Consider the following 19,489-nt stretch of genomic DNA (forward strand, 5'->3'; position numbering starts at 1 on the left):
GTGTTCGGTAAGCAAAGGTTGTGTGTTGAACCTGATTTGGTAAAGGTACCGGTGAAAGGCTCTGTAGGAGTACATGGCGGGTTGTTTCATTGGAACCGTCCTTAGGAACTGAGTTCCGTGTATATAATCCAAGACTAGATACTACCACACGTTGGGATACTTAATTGACCCTCTCGACTTATTAATCGCTTAGTACTCGGTCCAGGAGTTGCAAGTAGTTTCTGGTGTTTATAGTAATGCTAGAGGCCGTGCATGGTGCTGACCTGAGAGGTGGGCCGTGATGCGGTAGGCAGTGGCACGGTATACCAAGTGGCACCCGGATGGTGGGCTTGGGAACCCTGCGCACATCGTTTGAGGCCGTGGCGGAAACCTCGGCCAGACTTCCGTACGGGTTACTCTCAGATAGGCGATAAACCTGGACTAGGTACTAGTGTGGTTAACGGTCGTGGCCGACTCCCCCGCTGGGCTTCCGCTTGAAGGTTGCCGAGGTGCATGACATGCACATGGCGATAAGTGGCGAGAGCGTGTGTGACGAAGTACACCCCTGCAGGGTTATGATCTATTCGAATAGCCGCGTCCGCGGATATGGACTACTTGGAGACATATGTTGTTCATACAAAACTTTAATGGCTACTCATAAAATTGTCAAGATAAGCGTGAGTGTCGTGGACGGCATTTCCGTATGGAGACGGAATGATTCCACGATAGTGTATTGTTGTGGTGTTAGTGGACTCGTGTGCGAGAAATCAAGTTGTCAAAATAATTTCAAAATGCAAGTTGTCTAGCCATGGGTGAAATGCTGGCTTTCCGCATGAAACCCCACAATACCTTATTGATACTTTGCATGAGTAGATAGTTATCCTAAAGTCTTGCTAAGTACCTTCGTACTCATGTTTGCTTAATAAATGTTGTAGAGGTTGCTAATGACCCTAATGGAGGGTTCTTCGTAGACATCGACGACGACGAGTAGCTGGTGTCCCAGCTACGATTTGGCCCTATGTTGGATCTGTAGTATAGTCAGGCCATGTGCCTTCTAGTTGCCCTGTCTGTACTCAGACAGTTTCAACTCTTCCGTTGGCTTGTAAATGAATGACTGCTATTATGGGTCGTGAGACCCTTAACGTGTAATATTATGTGTGTGGCTCTTCCGAGCCTCTTAAATAAAGCTTGTATGTTTATGGTTCGGTTGTGATGCCATCGATGTATCTATACATATCGGTATGCCATGCGTACGTGTGTCGTACTTGATATGTATGGGGTTCGACTACCTAGTCGTGAACTTTAGTAGCATTCCTTACAAGGAAATGCCCCTTTGTGATCCAACGAGCCTTGGTAGCTAGCTACTGCTCCGGACACATTGGTTGACCGGCATGTGTCCTTCTTAGCTGCTGTGTCTGTCCTCTTGGGGAAATGTCACGCGATGTAATGGAGTCCTTCTAGCTTGCTACGACTCGTCTACACTCGCTGGTGACCGACACCTGCTTTGTTGGGTCATGTATGCCTGTCCTTGTGCGGTACTGCCACTTTGGTTTATGACTAGACATGTCGATCCGGGTTCTTTGACATTGGAATGCTAGCAACACTATTGCATACGTGAGTCAAATACGCAAACGGTCCCGGCTAAGGTAAGGCTGCTGCCGTGGAGTTAACCGTGCGTGAGACCGCAAAGGGATGCTATGTGTTACAGGCTGGATTCCTATGGCTTAGGATCGGGGTCCCGACATAGAGCTTGTGTCATTTCTTTCGGTAATAAATGTGAGGAATCTCTCCCGTATGTTGATTTCTCCTACCACAATAGCTACGAAGCTAGTCTGAAGATGGCCCCTTTCGAAGTATTGTATTGACGAAGGTGTCGAACTCCTCTGAATTGGTTAGAAACTAGGGAACGATCACTCTTCGGTCTGGATATTATCCAACACGCTGAAGATCAACTATGCATTATTCATGGGAATCTGAAGGCTGCTCAGTCTCATCAGAAAAGTCAGTATGACCGTCATCATCAAGATATGGTCTATCAACCTCGCGAAAAAGCTTATCTTCGTGTCACACCAATGAGAGGTGCACACCATTTTGGGATCAAGGGCAAGTTAACTCCTCGTTATATTGGTCCATTCACTATTCTCGAAAGGCGTGGAAAAGTCGCTTCTCAATTGGAACTGTCGGCGAACCTTTCTCAGGTTCACGATGTCTTCCATGTGTCTCAGCTCCGTCGCTGCTTCAAGGATCCCATTCGAGCAGTGGATCATGATATGCTTGAGTTGCAACAAGACCTCTCTTATAAAGAGCATCCAGTCTGCATTCTCGATCAGGCTAAACATCACACTCGTCGCAAGGTCACCAAGTTCAGTGGTCAAATCATTGTGAAGATGAAGCCACTTGGGAACGCGTGGATCATCTTCGTGATGAATACCCCGAGCTCTTTCCTTCTACTTCTTAATTCTCGGGACGAAAATTCTTGTTACTAGGGGAGAGTTGTGACATCCCTGGAGTATGCTACAGTAATCATTATAATTAGGCTACAGTGATGGCCGAGATTAAGCTAGTGCTTTTGCTAATCTATTATGATCCCGGTTGGAATCAAACCCCAATGCAAAAATCTTTTTTTTGCGATTCAAATTCATTTCAAAAGTAGATTTAAAAGTTTTGCAATCTTTAAATTAAAAATCATGTTTGGGTGGCAATTAATTCCTAGGTATTTATAAAATTGAAACCAATATTTTTCCAAGCATTTTAGTACCTCAAAATAATTAAAACTCGGACCGAGACGATTATTAAATGCCCTATCGTATTTTACTATATTCAAATAAATTCTAAACCTCCCCAAAAAAAATTGTGGCATGTTATAAAATTACTATAAAAATTGTGAGGCAAGCCCTATAATTTTTACAAGTAAATTTAGGCACTACAAATAAAATTGAATGAAAAGTAAAAGTAAAATAAAAAAAATAAAAAAGTAAAAAAACTAGCCCACCTCGCCAACCCAACCGACCAGCTCCCCCATCGGTCTAACCGGCCCCCTCAACCCCCTGGGGTATAACCCCCCAGAAACCCTAGATCCCCCACTCTCCCCACTCTCTTCCACCCCGCAGCCACAAGTCCCCTCCACCCCGCTGCCCCACTCGGCCAGATCGGGGTTGGGCCGCATCACCCCGCGCCGTCGGCCACCTCCGGCGCCCGACCGCCGCCGCCGAACTCCCTTGTATCTTCCCCACCGGCTCCACCGAGCCTCGCCACCCTATCCCCGGCAACACCGGTGAGCTTCAGGCTTCGGTCGCTCCTTCCCTCCTCTCTTTCTCCACCCAAGTCTGGCGAACGCCTCACATCGACGCCCCACCGCCGGTGGCCTCCACCGCACCGCTGCTGCCGGCTTCAGTCCGGCCACTGCAGCCCCTTCGCGCCGCCCTCAACCGGCGCCGCATCATGCCCCGCAGCCTTGCCCCTCTGACCGCCTCGCACGAGCCCCGCACCCCGTGCTCGACGCGCCGCCCCGCGCCTCCCGCACCTCGCTCGGCCCACGCTCGCACGTGGCCACCACGCCAGGCGTGTCCCGCCCTGCCACCGGTGGCTGTGGCCGCCACTGCCTCCGGCCATGGGCCATCACCCTGCTCTGAGGACATGGCTATTGGGGAACGTAGCATGGGAAACAAAAAAAATTCCTACTCACACGAAGACCTATCATGGTGATGATCATCTACCAGAGGGAAATTGGATCCACATACCCTTGTAGATCGCTAACCGAAAGCGCTAATAAATGCAGTTGATGTAGTGGTACGTCCTCACGATCCGTCCCACGAACCGTCCCATGATCCCTCCCACGATCCTTCATGATCAAGTACCGAATGGACGGCACCTCCGCGTTCCGCACACGTACAGCTCGATGACGATCTCCGCCTTCTTGATCCATAAAGAGAGACGGGAATGTAGATGAGTTCCCCGGCAGTGTGACGGCGCTCCGCTGGTGGTGGTGATCTATTCCTGCAGGGCTTCGCCTAAGCACCGCAGAAATCCGATCTAGAGGCAGAACTACGAAGTAGAGGTTTAGGGTTGGACGTGGCAAAGTTATGTCTCAAAAAACCCTAAACCCTCTAGTATATATGTGGTGACCCCGACTAGCTAGTCGAGTTCGCCGTGCCCAGTGACCCCAAGGATCAATGTTCACTGAACAAAGATACTGAATAATAGAGTCTTACATCCAAGTACCGAAATTATTACATCAAACGACCAGAAGGTCAGGTTCAAGAGCGAGGCCTAAAGCGAAATTAAACAGATACATCAAGTAGGGGAAACTCGTAAGGGCTAAGCGGTGCCCATGCCATCAAGCCTACACCGACATGCATTCTGACTTGGAAGCGTCCTAGATCGGAGGTTCGTCTCCGACGGCGTACTCGTCACCAAACTCCGGTCCGTCCATGTCTGGTCAATAATATAACGAGTGGCAAGCCAATGAGTACTTTGAATGTACTCGCCAACAGCCCATGATATGAACATTGATAGTGAAGAATAATAGTAACATGTATATATGGTGGAATGTAATTTGGTGGAATGATCAGGTATATGCAACAAGTTAAAGAACTACTCTTGAAGAACAGGTTACAGATATCAACATATCTGCTAAGGGTTGAACACAATGGGTTCACCCTATATGCCAAGTCATCGAACTTGTCATAACCTCAATGTATTAATGAGGGCTAAACCATCCGGGTTTACCCTATATGCCAAGTCACCGAACTTGGTCATATTATTATCTTTATAACAACACCTTTTTAACACCACACACACACGCACTTTTACTCACACTTGGTTTATGCGGAAACGCTGGACGTAGTTTAAGCAGCACCACCCAACTGTCCTTGACCGTGGACACGACTATTCGAATAGTTTACACTCTGCAGAGGTAGTACGCTGGACCCACGAGAAACGGGAAACTTCCGTGTCATCCACGACTCGCGGTATATCACATATACCCGAGGTAAGTACCCGATCATCATCTTTCCCCTGACGATACTAGACAAAGAGGTCCACTCGATTGGTACCCAGTCCACATGTTGTATGTCTTACGAGCACCGACTCTGGACAGTATCAACCATGCAGGGACCAACGGTGTGCCTGGAACTCATAATAATGGCATAGTCGTCCTACCTGGCACGACCCCATCACGAGAGTGACACCGATCACTCCCGCCACTAGTAATGTGGCTCTTTGCTAGTACCGACCAGAGTAATCAACAAAGCCCCGTCCCATAAAGGGGTATCGTGGTCGTACTGGTAAGGTTGGGACGGTCGACACATATTAAATCTAATCCCATTTCCGAAACCATACACACAGAAAAACACCGGTGCATCACTTCACCAAAAGTGATCACCAACTTATCATCACCCTCGAGCATTAGTGGCACCCGATGGGGTTTTCATAAACTCTTTATTTAACTCATCATCATGCTTGTGATAATATGCTCTATCTTTACTTGTCAACATGGAAATAACATGACCCTCAAGGGGTAGGGTCAAGCTCAATGCAATGATCTTACTCTACTAGTCCACATGACAGTAGCATGATCCTTATAAGTGGTAGGGTCAGGCTCATCATGCTTGTGGTCCGAGGAGCCACATGAATAACATCATCAACATGCAAGGGCTTTGAAGAAGCCTCCGGTGCCATCACCACAGTGATGAACCGGCATCCTGATCACATGCTACGGGAAAGTACCAACTATACTAGCATGCAACAATGTTTGTGCTCCAGTCATGGTCAAAGGGCTGCTTGCCTTGGTCAGCTAGGTATTCGGGGTCTTCGTGGTCTTCCGCTCCGGATCCTCCGTCACTCGGTAACTCTACCGTCGAGAAAGGAATAAATAAATAATAGTTCCCACCAAAACAGTTCACAAGGTGCTTTTAAAAATGTTGCAAAGCTTGAATAAATTCAGTTTATTATTTTCGAAAAATGTTTCCTATGGTTTTTATTACCTAAGCATATTTATTTTAAAGCAAACAGGAGCAAATAAATGCTTTTAGTATCATGTTATTATACCAAAATAGATTCTGTTTTTGATAAATGTCAAACTGTATAGAATCAATTACTACACATTTTTAGAAAATTGTTGGTGGAAGAATCATATTTTTCTACTGGCTAAATATTTTTATAAAAATCATTTAAGTTGCAGGTTAAAAATAAAAGAAAAAGGCCATGGGGGAAGACCGAGTCGGCCCAGCCAGCAGACCGGCCATCAGGCGCGCGCGGGTCAGGTTCAAAACTGACCTGCGGGCCCCTGGGGTCAGTGTCAGCGGCTGCGTGCGTTGGCTGCCCCAGGACACCGACAGGTGGGCTCCACCTATCGGGTTCTTCTCCTACCTCCAGCCAGAGAGGTGGAGACAGACGCCGGCGAGGCTACCGTTGCCCTTAGGCCAATCTAGGAGCGGGAATGGGTCCCTCATTCCTCCGCCTACCTGCTCGTGGTCAGGATGTCACCGGAGGTGGTCTGGGTCACCGGCGACGAGGTGATCGTGGCAGAAAAGTTTCGGGTTGGTGTCGAGCTAGTGGCTAGGGGCACGGATCCGCTCGGGGGAGTTGGGGGAAATGGTCCTGGCGTCAAGGGGAGTGCAATGGGAGTCGGGCAGCGCAGGAGCCGGCGTGTAGCCGGAGATCGACCGGAGCTCCGAGGCGGAGGGGCCTCGGTCGATCTCGAGCACCGGGGCTCTACGAGCTCGATTGGGCGGCTAGGGGGAGTCTAGTGGTTGTGCTGAAGCTGCCTGGGGAGTGCTGGGGTGCCTAGGGACCTATTTATAGGCCAGCGGCGGTGAGCAGACTCGGGCGCACCGCTGACTCACCGTGGTGTGCGTGCGAGCACAGTGAGGTGCTGGCCGCGAAACCACGGGTTCGGGACGTGGTCTAGGACCTCCTGGTGCATCAGCCGCAGAGGGAAAGCGAGTGGGGTCGAGCCGCAGCGACCGTGCATGCTCGGCCACGTCGGGCACGCGCGGGCACGCATCGCCTGAGCTCTTGCACGAGGAGAGGGGGCCCCTGATGGTGGCTTTGCACAGAGTGGGTGTCGGGGAAGTGCTTGGACACTACTGGGGGGGTTGGAACTGGCCGGGGCGACGTCCCCTCGTTGGAGGTTCTCTGTAGCGTGTCCAGAGCGTAGTTTTGGCATGCCACGGCATGCTGGCGCACTCTGGGGCCCTTTGGACATGTCCTCCATGTCCTGAGTGTTGCTGGGAGTGTGCCTAGGGGTTGTGTGCTAGTGGGAGCACGAGCTGGTCAAAGGAGGCAAGGAGACCAGTGTTGCCAGTACTGGCCTGCGGCTCAAAATGAAGATCTTGTCACTAGTGCTTGGAGTTGGGGAGGGGCTGATTGACTGGGTGCTCAGGGTGTTCTGGGGCTCTAACTCACCAAGTTTGGGGCCTTGACATTGGGTAAAACAGTGGCTAGGAGGGTTTTTACCTTCCTGTCAGTAGGTGTTCGACAGTGACTTGGGGTGCTTCCACTCCACCAGTGGAACTGAAACTTAACAGGATTGGTCTTGGGGTAAAAACATGGGGTTCACCAAATTTGAGCTCCATTGAACAAGTTTAGCTTTGTAAACTTGAAAATGCCTCAAAATGACCAGTACTGTGCTTTACAAAGGAAGTGTAGCCAAACAGAGTCTCACAAATCCCATCTTTGGTGTGGAGTCCTCATTTGGGGTGTCAAACACCTCTGCAAAGTTTCAGCTCCATTGGAGAAACTTTGCAATGTAGAGTTGTTCCAACTCTTCTCTTGAGAGAGTGGGTTTTGGGCTCATTAGGTGCACTTCCCCACCTTGGATCAAGGTGAGATTTTATGTGAGCACCTAATATGGCTTGGGAGGGCTCCTGTAATTTTATGGAAATTTATTGAGATTATTTCCTTTGGAAACATCTCAAAAAGCTAAAACAGACAGAAATGGTTTTCAGGGTTTTACTCAAATAATATTAATATAAAATAGGGTTGAAAATCTTATATATGGAAAATATATGTCCTTCTGAGCTTCCATGAATTTACTCAGAACTTTCTAAGGCAGGAAAGCAAGTTTCCTTGTGGGAATATCATTCCTCGCCTTAGAAACAGACATAAATACAAAATAGGAAAATAATATTTTAAATCACCAATTAATGTTTTTAATGAATGAAAATAATATTTGGATCAGATCACCAACTTTGGTTGGAAGTGCCACTTGGCTTCATGAGCTAGTAGTGTATCCCAACATGATGAAGGTGATCTTGATATAAAGGAAAAAGGGTTTTTGAAGAGAGCAAAATAATAAGTTTTTCATGGTTTTGAGTCATCAAGCAAGCAAGCATTCACTCATACAAGGGCTGACATTGCACTCACAACATCATTTGAAAAGGTTTTAACAAGCTCTGATTTTTGCAACATAAAATACTTGTGATGAAAAACAGGGTGTGACAGACCTATCCCTCTTACAAGAATCTCGTCCCCGAGATTCCTAAGCTAAGCGTTAAATAGCTCGTGAAATTCTAATCGGAGATAGTCCTCACGTTCCCACGTGGCTTCTGCTTCGGTATGGTTGCTCCACTGAACCTTGAAAAACTTGATGGTGCGGCTTCTGGTGCAAAGTTCGGCTTCATCCAAAATGCGGATCGGTTTCTCGCGGTAGGTAAGGTCCGGTTGAAGGTCAATAGCTTGATGATCAATGTCTTTGTAAAGATCAGGACGGTTCGGCACTTGTAAACACTTCCGGAGCTGTGACACGTGAAACACATTGTGCACACCCGAAAGCTCAGGAGGTAGCTCCAACTGGTAATCTACTTCCCCGCGCCTTGCCGTGATCTTGAAGGGTCCAATGAACCTGGGAGCTAGCTTCCCCTTGACGTGGAAACGCTTGGTCCCCTTGAGAGGCGTGACTCGCAAGTACACCTGGTCTCCGGGAACAAACTCCACATCTCTTCGGCGAGGGTCCGCATAGCTCTTGTGCCTTGACTTAGCTGCCTCCAAGTTCTCTCGGACAAGCTGAACCTTGTCCCCTGCTTCCTGTAGTGCTTCTGGTCCGAAAACTAGTCCTTCACCGGTTTCGGACCAATTGAGCGGGGTGCGGCACTTTCGCCCGTATAACGCTTCGAATGGAGCCATCTAAAGACTGGACTGGTAGCTGTTGTTGTAAGAAAACTCAGCAAATGGCAGGCAATCTTCCCACTTGGCACCATGATCCAAAACACAGGCGCGGAGCATGTCCTCAAGTATCTGGTTTACCCTCTTGGTCTGTCCGCCCGTTTCCGGGGGGAAAGCCGTACTGAAGGAGAGTTTGGTTCCGAGAGCTTCTTGAAACTTCTTCCAGAATCTTGAGGTGAATTGCGTGCCGCGGTCGGACACGATCTACTTGGGAACTCCATGAAGACTCATCACTCGATGAATGTATAGACTGGCCACCTGGCTGCCATCGTAGGTGGTGTTAACGGGGATGAAATGGGCCACCTTGGTCAAATGATCGACTATGACCCAAATGCATTTATGACCCTTATTCGACCGGGGCAACCCGATGATGAAGTCCATGCCGACTTTATCCCACTTCCATTCCGGCACTTGAAGAGGTTGCAGCAATCCAGCAGGTCGCTGGTGTTCAGCCTTGACTCGCTGGCATACATCGCATTTGGCGACATAGGAGCCAATTTCCCTCTTCATGCCATGCCACCAGAATCGTTCTCGGAGGTCTTGGTACATCTTGGTACCACCTGGATGGATAGAGTACGGTGTGTCATGAGCCTCTTGCAGGATTAAGTCCTTAAGTTCGGCCTTGTTAGGTACGCATAAGCGCTTCCCGTACCACAGTACTCCTTGCTCATCAATCGAGAATCCTGGGGCTTTGCCTTCTCGCACCTTCCTCTTCAGGCCCCCGATACTTTTGTGTCCCTTCTGGGCTTCCTTGATGTCGTCTGCCAGAGTGGGCTTGACTTCGAGGTTGGCCAGGTATCCTGGTTCGACTATCTCAAGCCCGAAGCTCTCCATCTCTTTATACAAGACGGGCAACCTCTCCTTGAGCATGATGTTCAAGGAGCCTGCCTTCCGGCTTAAGGCATCGGCTACCACGTTCGCCTTGCCGGGATGATACTGAATGCTGAGGTCATAATCCTTGATTAACTCAAGCCATCTCTGCTGCCTCATATTCAGCTCCCTTTGAGTGAAGATATATTTCAGACTTTTGTGGTCTGTATATATCTCACATCACTTTCCCAGAAGGTAATGTCGCCACGTCTTCAGAGCATGCACTACATCTGCTAGCTCGAGATCATGGGTGGCGTAGTTCTCCTCATGCGGTCGCAGTTGCCTTGACAAGTACGCCACGACCCCGCCATCTTGCATCAGGACTCCACCGAGCCAGGTTCCAGAGGCATCACAATATATTACGAATTCCTTGTTGATGTCTGGGGTAGCCAATACCGGGGCGGTAGTTAGCCTCTTCTTCAACTCCTGGAAACTTGCTTCACACACCGGTGTCCACTCGAACTTTCGGCCTTTCCTCAAGAGCTAAGTCATAGGTCGAGCAATGCTGGAGAAACCTTCTACAAACTTGCGGTAGTATCCCGCGAGCCCGAGGAAACTCCTGACATCCTTCACGTCCTTTGGTGATTCCCAGTTGGTCGCTGTAGTAATCTTGGACTGATCTACGTCCAAACCGCTTGCCATCACGGTATGACCCAGAAATCCAACTTCGTTCAGCCAGAACTGACACTTGCTGAATTTGGCATAAAGTTGGTGCTCTCGAAGCTTTCCCAGGACTAACCTCAGGTGTTTCTCATGCTCCTCTTCGGACATGGAGAAGATTAATATGTCGTCGATGAACACGACGACAAACTTGTCCAAATATTCCATGAAGACCTTGTTCATGAGGTACATGAAGTAGGCTGGGGCATTTGTCAAACCGAAGGGCATGATAGTGCATTCATATAGACCGTACCGGGTCACGAATGCAGTCTTGGGTATATCTTCGGGTTGAATCTTCAACTGGTAATATCCCGATCGAAGATCGATCTTGGAAAATACCCTGGCCCCGTTTAACTAGTCGAACAGGTCTTCGATCTTGGGGAGCGGGTACTTGTTCTTAATTGTGACTTCATTAAGAGAACGGTAATCGACGCAGAGTCGAATGGTACCATCCTTCTTTGAAACAAATAGAACAGGTGATCCCCAAGGTGATGCACTCGGACGGATGAACCCTTTCCTGAGTTGCTCATCCAGCTGCTTTTTCAGCTCTGCCAGCTCTTTGGAACCCATCCTGTAAGGCTTTTTATATATAGGCCTTGATCCGAGCATGAGCTCAATGATGAACTCGATGTCTCGGTCGGGAGGCATTCCGGGTAGCTCGTCAGGAAAGACGTCCGGGTATTCACAGACTACACGCACTTGATCAAGCTCTACCTCGGATAGACTGTTGACTCGAGGCACTTGAGTCGATACTGGCTCGGAGACAAACTTGAACTTGACCCCTTGGTTGCTTGTCATGGTAATGGCCCTGTTGGCACAGTCCAAAAGACTCTGGTGCTTGGCCAACCAATCCATGCCGAGGATTACTATTACACCTTGCGATTTAAGCACAATGAGGTCTACCAAGAAACTCGTCGCATTGATAACTATCTCGACCCTTCTACACCCTAGGTTGGTCCTCAATACTGCTCCCGGGGTTTGAATTTCCATCTGTCCACGGAATAGAGTGGGGTTTAAACCACACTTATCTGCAAACCTTTGAGTAACAGAAGAATGCGAGGCACCACAATCAAACAACACTGTTGCTGGAGTTGAGTTGACGAGGAACGTACCCAGAATGCAGTCCGGGTCTTCCTGCGCCTCTTCTGTAGTGATGTGATTGATCCGGCCCCTGCCATTGAATTGCTGGTTGCAGGGGGCCTGGTTCCTTCCTGGTGCACCTTGACCGGGGTTGGGTGCATTGGGACGCGGTGCGTCAGGCTTCTTGTTGGGGCACTCTCTGGAATAGTGCCCGGTCTGACCACACCCAAAGCAGGTGACCTGCCCCGGAGGGTTGGTCTTGACTCCACCGTTGTTTGGCGGGTTGACTACTGGCTTGGCTTGCTGCTAAGGCTGATAATTCTGGCGGAACACCGGGTGCTTGTACTGCTGCTGCTGAAAGTTGGGTCTTGCAGGTGCTGACTGCCATGGTCTTGGTCTTGCGCTACTGGGTCCTCCACTGCCTATCAGTTTGCGCTTGCGGGTGTCGTCCATCGCGTGACGCTTGTCTTCCAGCATAAGCGCCTTGTTAACCAACTCGCTGAAAGTCTGACAGTCGCAAACCACCAGCTGGTATTGCAGGGACTGCTGTGACCCTTCCATGAAGCGTTCCACCTTAGCGGCCTGAGTGTTAACATCTTCGGGCGCGTACCTCGACAAGAGGTTAAACTTCTGCAGGTACTCCTTAACAGTTCCACTGCCCTGCCTCAAGGCTCGGAATTCCTGCTTCTTAATGATCATCAGTCCAGGTGGAATGTGAGCCGCGCGAAATCCTTCCTTGAACATCACCCAAGTGATGACTTGCCCTATCCGCATGATCTGAAATCCATCCCACCATGCCCTGGCGGTGCCTCCGAGATAGTGAGAAGCATAAAGGACCTTCTCATGATCGTCGATGCACTTGACCAGCGCAAGGAGGTCTTCAATGGTGCGGATCCAGTCATCGGCGTCTAGTGGTTCAGTCGTCTCCGTGAATATGGGGGGCGTAGTCCGCATGAACTCAGAAAGAGTAGAGCGGCCATCGCCATTCCCATTCCGCGGCGGGTTATCCACCAGGACTTGAGTCAGCTGCTGAATAGCGGCATTGCTGGCTTGACGCTCCTCCCGAAGAGCTTGAAGGAACTAAGCCATCGTCAAGTTCTTAGGAGGAGGTGGTGGCGGAAGGTCTCTAGGCTGCTCGTGGTGACCTCCAGCGTGAGCTTCTCCTTCGGTTCCCTGCGGCGTCCCTGAGGAGCCAGCGCCGGGGTTGCCAAAGGTGCTGTTGCGGGTTGCGCTCACCATCCTGTCGTAGAAACAGATAGGTCAAAATGCCACCTTGATCGGGAATACAAGGATTCACTCCTAGTAAGAGGGGGTCCAATACGTGCAAGTGCCGAGTTTTCAAAAGCAAAGTTTTTGACAAACGGAAATTGCATTCATAAAAACTAGGTGATGTAGTCACTTACAGGCTGCCTAAGGCAATAGAGGACTTACATCATGCACACATACTAAATTAGAAACGGATACATGGATACCCTATGCTTGGGGTACTCCTACTTGCCTACGCTAAATCCTACGCGGTGGACTGCTCAGTCTCAAAGGCGGATTCAACATGATCCTCATCGTTGTCCTCGTCTTCATCAACATCTTCTTCCTTTATAGGAGTGGAAGAAAGAATCCGCACATCACGGCGTCTCTTAGGCGAGGCGACGAAGATCTCAGTGTACTCTTCCGCTGTCAGGTGGCGAGTCCGAAGAGGGACTGCCTCGATGGGTAACACAGTTGTCCTCCCTTCAACACAGATCCTAGTAGCAACAGTTGTCCTCCCTTCAAGTGCGCCTGCCTTCTTTACTTTGCGATTCTGCATCTTCTCAGTGTGGAGCAGGCCCTTGACTAGGTGCAGCTCTTGGCGAAGCTTGACTGACTCCTTAACCAGGAAGTGCGTCAGGGTGTCCGACGAGAGGCTGAAGTAGGTCTGAAACCTTAATGGCATCCCATCCTCCGTGGCTGGGCTGAGTGTCCAACTCCCATCCATTCCTTACTTAATGAAAGGTAGGTGACGAGTGACAGGCTCATTAGCCATCTCAGGGAGGATGCTGCGGAGACGCACGAGCGCCTCTCGTGCGGCCGTCTCCACTGCCAACATCAGCTCTCCCATCTGTGGTCCTTCGAAGAACCAACTAGACGGGGAGTCATTAGCCTTCACTATCACGTCCACGTGATATTCCTTAGTGTCGGCGTTGACCCAGTGCTCGTGGTAGAGGAAGATGGGCGTGCGACGTACGTGGCACTTCTCGAGACAATCCACCAGGAGTAGTGGAAAGCCGGTCTCCAGAAGCATCTCAGGTACGGCAGCCATCTACAAGGCATAGGAGAGAGGTCAGAAGGTTGCATGTGCAAAAGTTTGTGCAAGGCTGGCGTCTAACGTCTCGGCTAACGTCCAAGCTATCTAAGGCTTCCTATAGTCAGGATGGATCTGATACCAGTTCTGTGGTGACTCCGACTAGCAAGTCGAGTTCGCCGTGCCCAGTGACCCCAAGGATCAATGTTCACTGAACACATATACTGAATAATAGAGTCTTACATCCAAGTACCGAAATTATTACATCAAACGACCAGAAGGTCGGGTTCAAGAGCGAGGCCTAAAGCCAAATTAAACAGATACATCGAGTAGCGGAAACTCGTAAGGGCTAAGTGGTGCCCATGCCATCAAGCCTACACCAACAGGCATTCTGACTTGGAAGCGTCCTAGATCACAGGTTCGTCTCCGAAAGCGTACTCGTCGCCAAACTCCGGTCCTTCCATGTCTGGTCAATAATATAACCAGTGGCAAGCCAATGAGTACTTTGAATGTACTCGCAAACAGCCCATGATATGAACATTGATAGTGAAGAATAATAGTAACATGTATCTATGGTGGAATGTTATTTGGTGGAATGATCAGGTATATGCAACAAGTTAAAGAACTACTCTTGAAGAACAGGTTACAGATATCAACATATATGCTAAGGGTTGAACACAACGGGTTCACCCTATATGCCAAGTCATCGGACTTGTCATAACCTCAATGTATTGAAGAGGGCTAAACCATCCGGGTTTACCCTATATGCCAAGTCACCGAACTTGGTCATATTATTATCTTTATAACAACACCTTTTTAACACCACACACACACACTTTTACTCACACTTGGTTTATGCGGAAACGCTGGACGTAGTTTAAGCAGCACCACCCAACTGTCCTTGACCATGGACACGGCTATTCGAATAATTTACACTCTGCAGAGGTAGTACGCTGGACCCACGAGAAACGGGAAACTTCCGTGTCATCCACGACTCGCGGTATATCACATATACCCGAGGTATGTACCCGATCATCATCTTTCCCCTAACGATACTAGACAAAGAGGTCCACTCGATTGGTACCCAGCCCACATGTTGTACATCTTACGCGCACCGACCCTAGACAGTATCAACCATGCAGGGACCAACGGTGTGCCTGGAACTCATAATAATGGCATAGTCGTCCTACCTGGCACGACCCCATCACGAGAGTGACACCGATCACTCCCGCCACTAGTAATGTGGCTCTTTGCTAGTACCGACCAGAGTAATCAACAAAGCCCCGTCCCATAAAGGGGGTATCATGGTCGTACAGGTAAGGTTGGGACGGTCGACACATCATAAATCTAATCCCATTTCCAAAACCATACTCACACAAAAACACCGGTGCATCACTTCACCAAAAGTGATCACCAACTCATCATCACCCTCGGGCATTAGTGGCACCCGACGGGGTTTTCATAAACTCTTTATTTAACTCATCATCATGCTTGTGATAACATGCTCTATCTTTACTTGTCAACATGGAAATAACATGACCCTCAAGGGGTAGGGTCAAGCTCAATGCAATGATTTTACTCTATTAGTCCACATGACAGTAGCATGATCCTTATAAGTGGTAGGGTCAGACTCATCATGCTTGTGCCCCAAGGAGCCACATGAATAACATCATCAACATGCAAGGGCTTTAAAGAAGCCTCCGGTGCCATCACCACAGTGATGAACCGGCATCGTGATCACATGCTACGGGAAAATACCAACTATACTAGCATGCAACAATGTTTGTGCTCAAGTCATGGTCAAAGGGATGCTTGCCTTGGTCAGCTAGGTATCCGGGGTCTTCGAGGTCTTCCGCTCCAGATCCTCCGTCACTCGGTAACTCTACCGTCGAGAAAGGAATAAATAAATAATAGTTCCCACCAAAACAGATCACAAGGTGCTTTTAAAAATGTTGCAAAGCTTGAATAAATTCAGTTTATTATTTTGGAAAAATGTTTCCTATGGTTTTTATTAGCTAAGCATATTTATTTTAAAGCAAACAGGAGCAAATAAATGCTTTTAATATCATTTTATTATACCAAAACAGATTCTGTTTTTGATAAATGTCAAACTCTACAGAATCAATTACTACACATTTTTAGAAAATTGTTTGTGGAAGAATCATATTTTTCTACTAGCTAAATATTTTTATAAAAAACATTTAAGTTGCAGGTTAAAAATAAAAGAAAAAGGCCAGGGGGTGAAGACCCAGTCGACCCAGCCAGCAGACCGGCCACCAAGCGTGCGCGGGCCAGGTTCAAACCTGACCTGCGGGCCCCTGGGGTCAGTGTCAGCGGGTGCGCACCCTGGCTGCCCCAGGACACCGACAGGTGGGCTCCACCTGTCGGGTCCTTCTCCTACCTCCAGCCAGAGAGGTGGAGACGGATGCCGGCGAGGCTACCGTTGCCCTTAGGCCAATCTAGGAGCGGGAATGGGTCCCTCGTTCCTCCGCCTACATGCTCATGGTCGGGACCTCACCGGAGGTGGTCTGGGTCACCGGCGACGAGGTGATCGTGGTGGGAAAGTTTCGGGTTGGTGTCGAGCTAGTGGCTAGGGGCACAGATTCGCTCGAGGGAGTTGGGGGAAATGGTCCTGGCGTCAAGGGGAGTGCAATGGGAGGTCGGGCAGCGCAGGAGCCGGCGTGTAGCCGGAGATCGACCGGAGCTCCGAGGCGGAGGGGCCTCGGTCGATCTCGAGCACCGGGGCTCTGCGAGCTCGATTGAGCGGCTAGGGGGAGTCTAGTGGTTGTGCTGAAGCTGCCTTGGGAGTGTTGGGGTGTCGGGGGGACCTATTTATAGGCCAGCGGCGGTGAGCCGACTCGGGCGCGCCGGTGACTCACCGTGGCGCGCGTGCGAGCACAGTGAGGTGCTGGCCGTGAAACCACGGGTTCGGGGCGCGGTTTAGGACCTCCTGGTGCATCGGCCGCATAGGGAAAGCGAGTGGGGTCGAGCCGCAGCGACCGTGCATGCTCAGCCGCGTCAGGCGCGCGCGGGCACGCGTCGCCTGAGCTCTTGCGCGAGGAGAGGGGGGCCCTGATGATGGCTTTGCACAGAGTGGTGTCGCGGAAGTGCTTGGACACTACGGGGGGGGGGGGTTGGAACTGGCCGGGGCGACGTCCCCTCGCTGGAGGTTCTCTGTAACGCGTCCAGAGCGCGGTTTTGGCATGCCACGGCATGCTGGCGCGCTCTGGGGCCCTTTGGAAGTGTCCTCCATGTCCTGAGTGTTGCTGGGAGTGTGCCTAGCCGTTGTGTGCTAGTGGGACCATGAGTTGGTCAAAGGAGGCAAGGAAACTAGTGTTGCCAGTACTGGCCTGCGGCTCATAATGAAGATCTTGTCACTAGTGCTTGGAGTTGGGGAGGGGCTGATTGACTGGGTGCTCAGGGTGTTCTGGGGCTCTAACTCACCAAGTTTGGGGCCTTGACATTGGGTAAAACAGTGGCTAGGAGGGTTTTTACCTTCCTGTCAGTAGGTGTTAGACAGTGACTTGGGGTGCTTCCACTCCACCACTGGAACTGAAACTTAACAGGAATGGTCTTGGGGTAAAAATATGGGGTTTCACCAAATTTTAGCTCCATTGAACAAGTTTAGCTTTGTAAACTTGAAAATGTATCAAAATGACCAGTACTGTCCTTTACAAAGGAAGTGTGGCGAAACAGAGTCTCACAAATCCCATCTTTGGTGTGGAGTCCTCATTTGGGGTGTCAAACACCTCTGCAAAGTTTCAGCTCCATTGGAGAAACTTTGCAATGTAGAGTTGTTCCAACTCTTCTCTGGACAGAGTGGGTTTTGGGCTTATTAGGTGCACTTCCCCACCTTGGATCAAGGTGAGATTTTATGTGAGCACCTAATATGGCTTGGGAGGGCTCCTGTAATTTTATGGGAATTTATTGAGATTATTTCCTTTGGAAACATCTCAAAAAGCTAAAACAGACAGAAATGGTTTTCAGGGTTTTACTCAACTAATATTAATATAAAATAGGGTTGAAAATCTTATATATGGAAAATATATGTCCTTCTGAGCTTCCATGAATTTACTCAGAATTTTCTAAGGCAGGAAAGCAATTTTCCTTGTGGGAATATCATTCCTGGCCGTAGAAACACACATAAATATAAAATAGGAAAATAATATTTTAAATCACCAATTAATGTTTTTAATGAATGAAAATAATGTTGGGATCAGATCACCAACTTTGGTTGGAAGTTCCACTTGGCTTCATGAGCTAGTAGTGTATCCCAACATGATGAAGGTGATCTTGATATAAAGGAAAAAGGGTTTTTGAAGAGAGCAAAATAATAAGTTTTTCATGGTTTTGAGTCATCAAGCAAGCAAGCATTCACTCATACAAGGGCTGACATTGCACTCACAACATCATTTGAAAAAGTTTTAACAAGCTCTGATTTTTGCAACATAAAATACTTGCCTTGAGGCTCAAGGAGAGCCTCTTGGCTTCGGTCGAAGTGGAGGAGGGAAGAGTCCTCCTCCAATTCCACTTGGATTAGGACTCCTTCTTAAATTGCCCACCTATTTTGGATTTTCCACCATTTTCCTCATGGGCTTTCCTTGGATGACTTGCCAGCCCATTAAGCCCTATTGCGCATCCAATAAACCCATGTGGAACCCTTGGGGCATGGTGGGCCCACCTAGTGGGCCCCCGGAACCCATTCGTCACTCCCGGTACACTCCCGACAATGCCCGAAAACCTTCCGGGATCCAAATACCAACTTCCTATATATCAATCTTCGTTTCCGGACAATTCCAGAACTCCTCATGACGTCCGTGATCTCATACGGGACTCCGAACAAAACTTTGGTCACCCACACATATAACTCAACTATACCGAAACGTCACCGAACCTTAAGTGTGCAGACCCTGCGGGTTCGAGAACTATGCAAACATGACCTGAGAGACTCTCCGGTCAATAACCAATAGCGGGACAAGAATGTCCATATTGGCTCCCACATATTCTACGAATATCTCTATCTGTTGAACCTCTATGTCAAGGATTCATTTAATCCCTTATGCTATTCCCTTTGTCCTTTGGTATGTTACTTGTCCGAGATTCGATCATCGGTATCTCCATACCTAGTTCAATCTTGTTACCGGCAAGTCTATTTACTCGTTCCGTAATACCAGATCCCGTAACTAACTCCTTAGTCACATTGCTTGCAAGGCTTGTTGTGATGTTGTATTACCGAGTGGGCCCCGAGATACCTCTCCGTCACACGAAGTGACGAATCCGAGTCTTGATCCATGCCAACCCAATAGACACCTTTGGAGATACCTATAGAGCACCTTTATAGTCACCTAGTTACGTTGTGACGTTTGATAACCCACAAGGTATCCGGTGTCCTGGAGTTGTATGATCTCATGGTCATAGGAACAAATACATTGACATGGTGAAATAGTAGCAATAAAC

Source organism: Hordeum vulgare, chromosome 5H (genome assembly GCF_904849725.1).
Source record: "Hordeum vulgare subsp. vulgare chromosome 5H, MorexV3_pseudomolecules_assembly, whole genome shotgun sequence".
In the NCBI taxonomy this organism is placed as follows: domain Eukaryota; kingdom Viridiplantae; phylum Streptophyta; class Magnoliopsida; order Poales; family Poaceae; genus Hordeum; species Hordeum vulgare.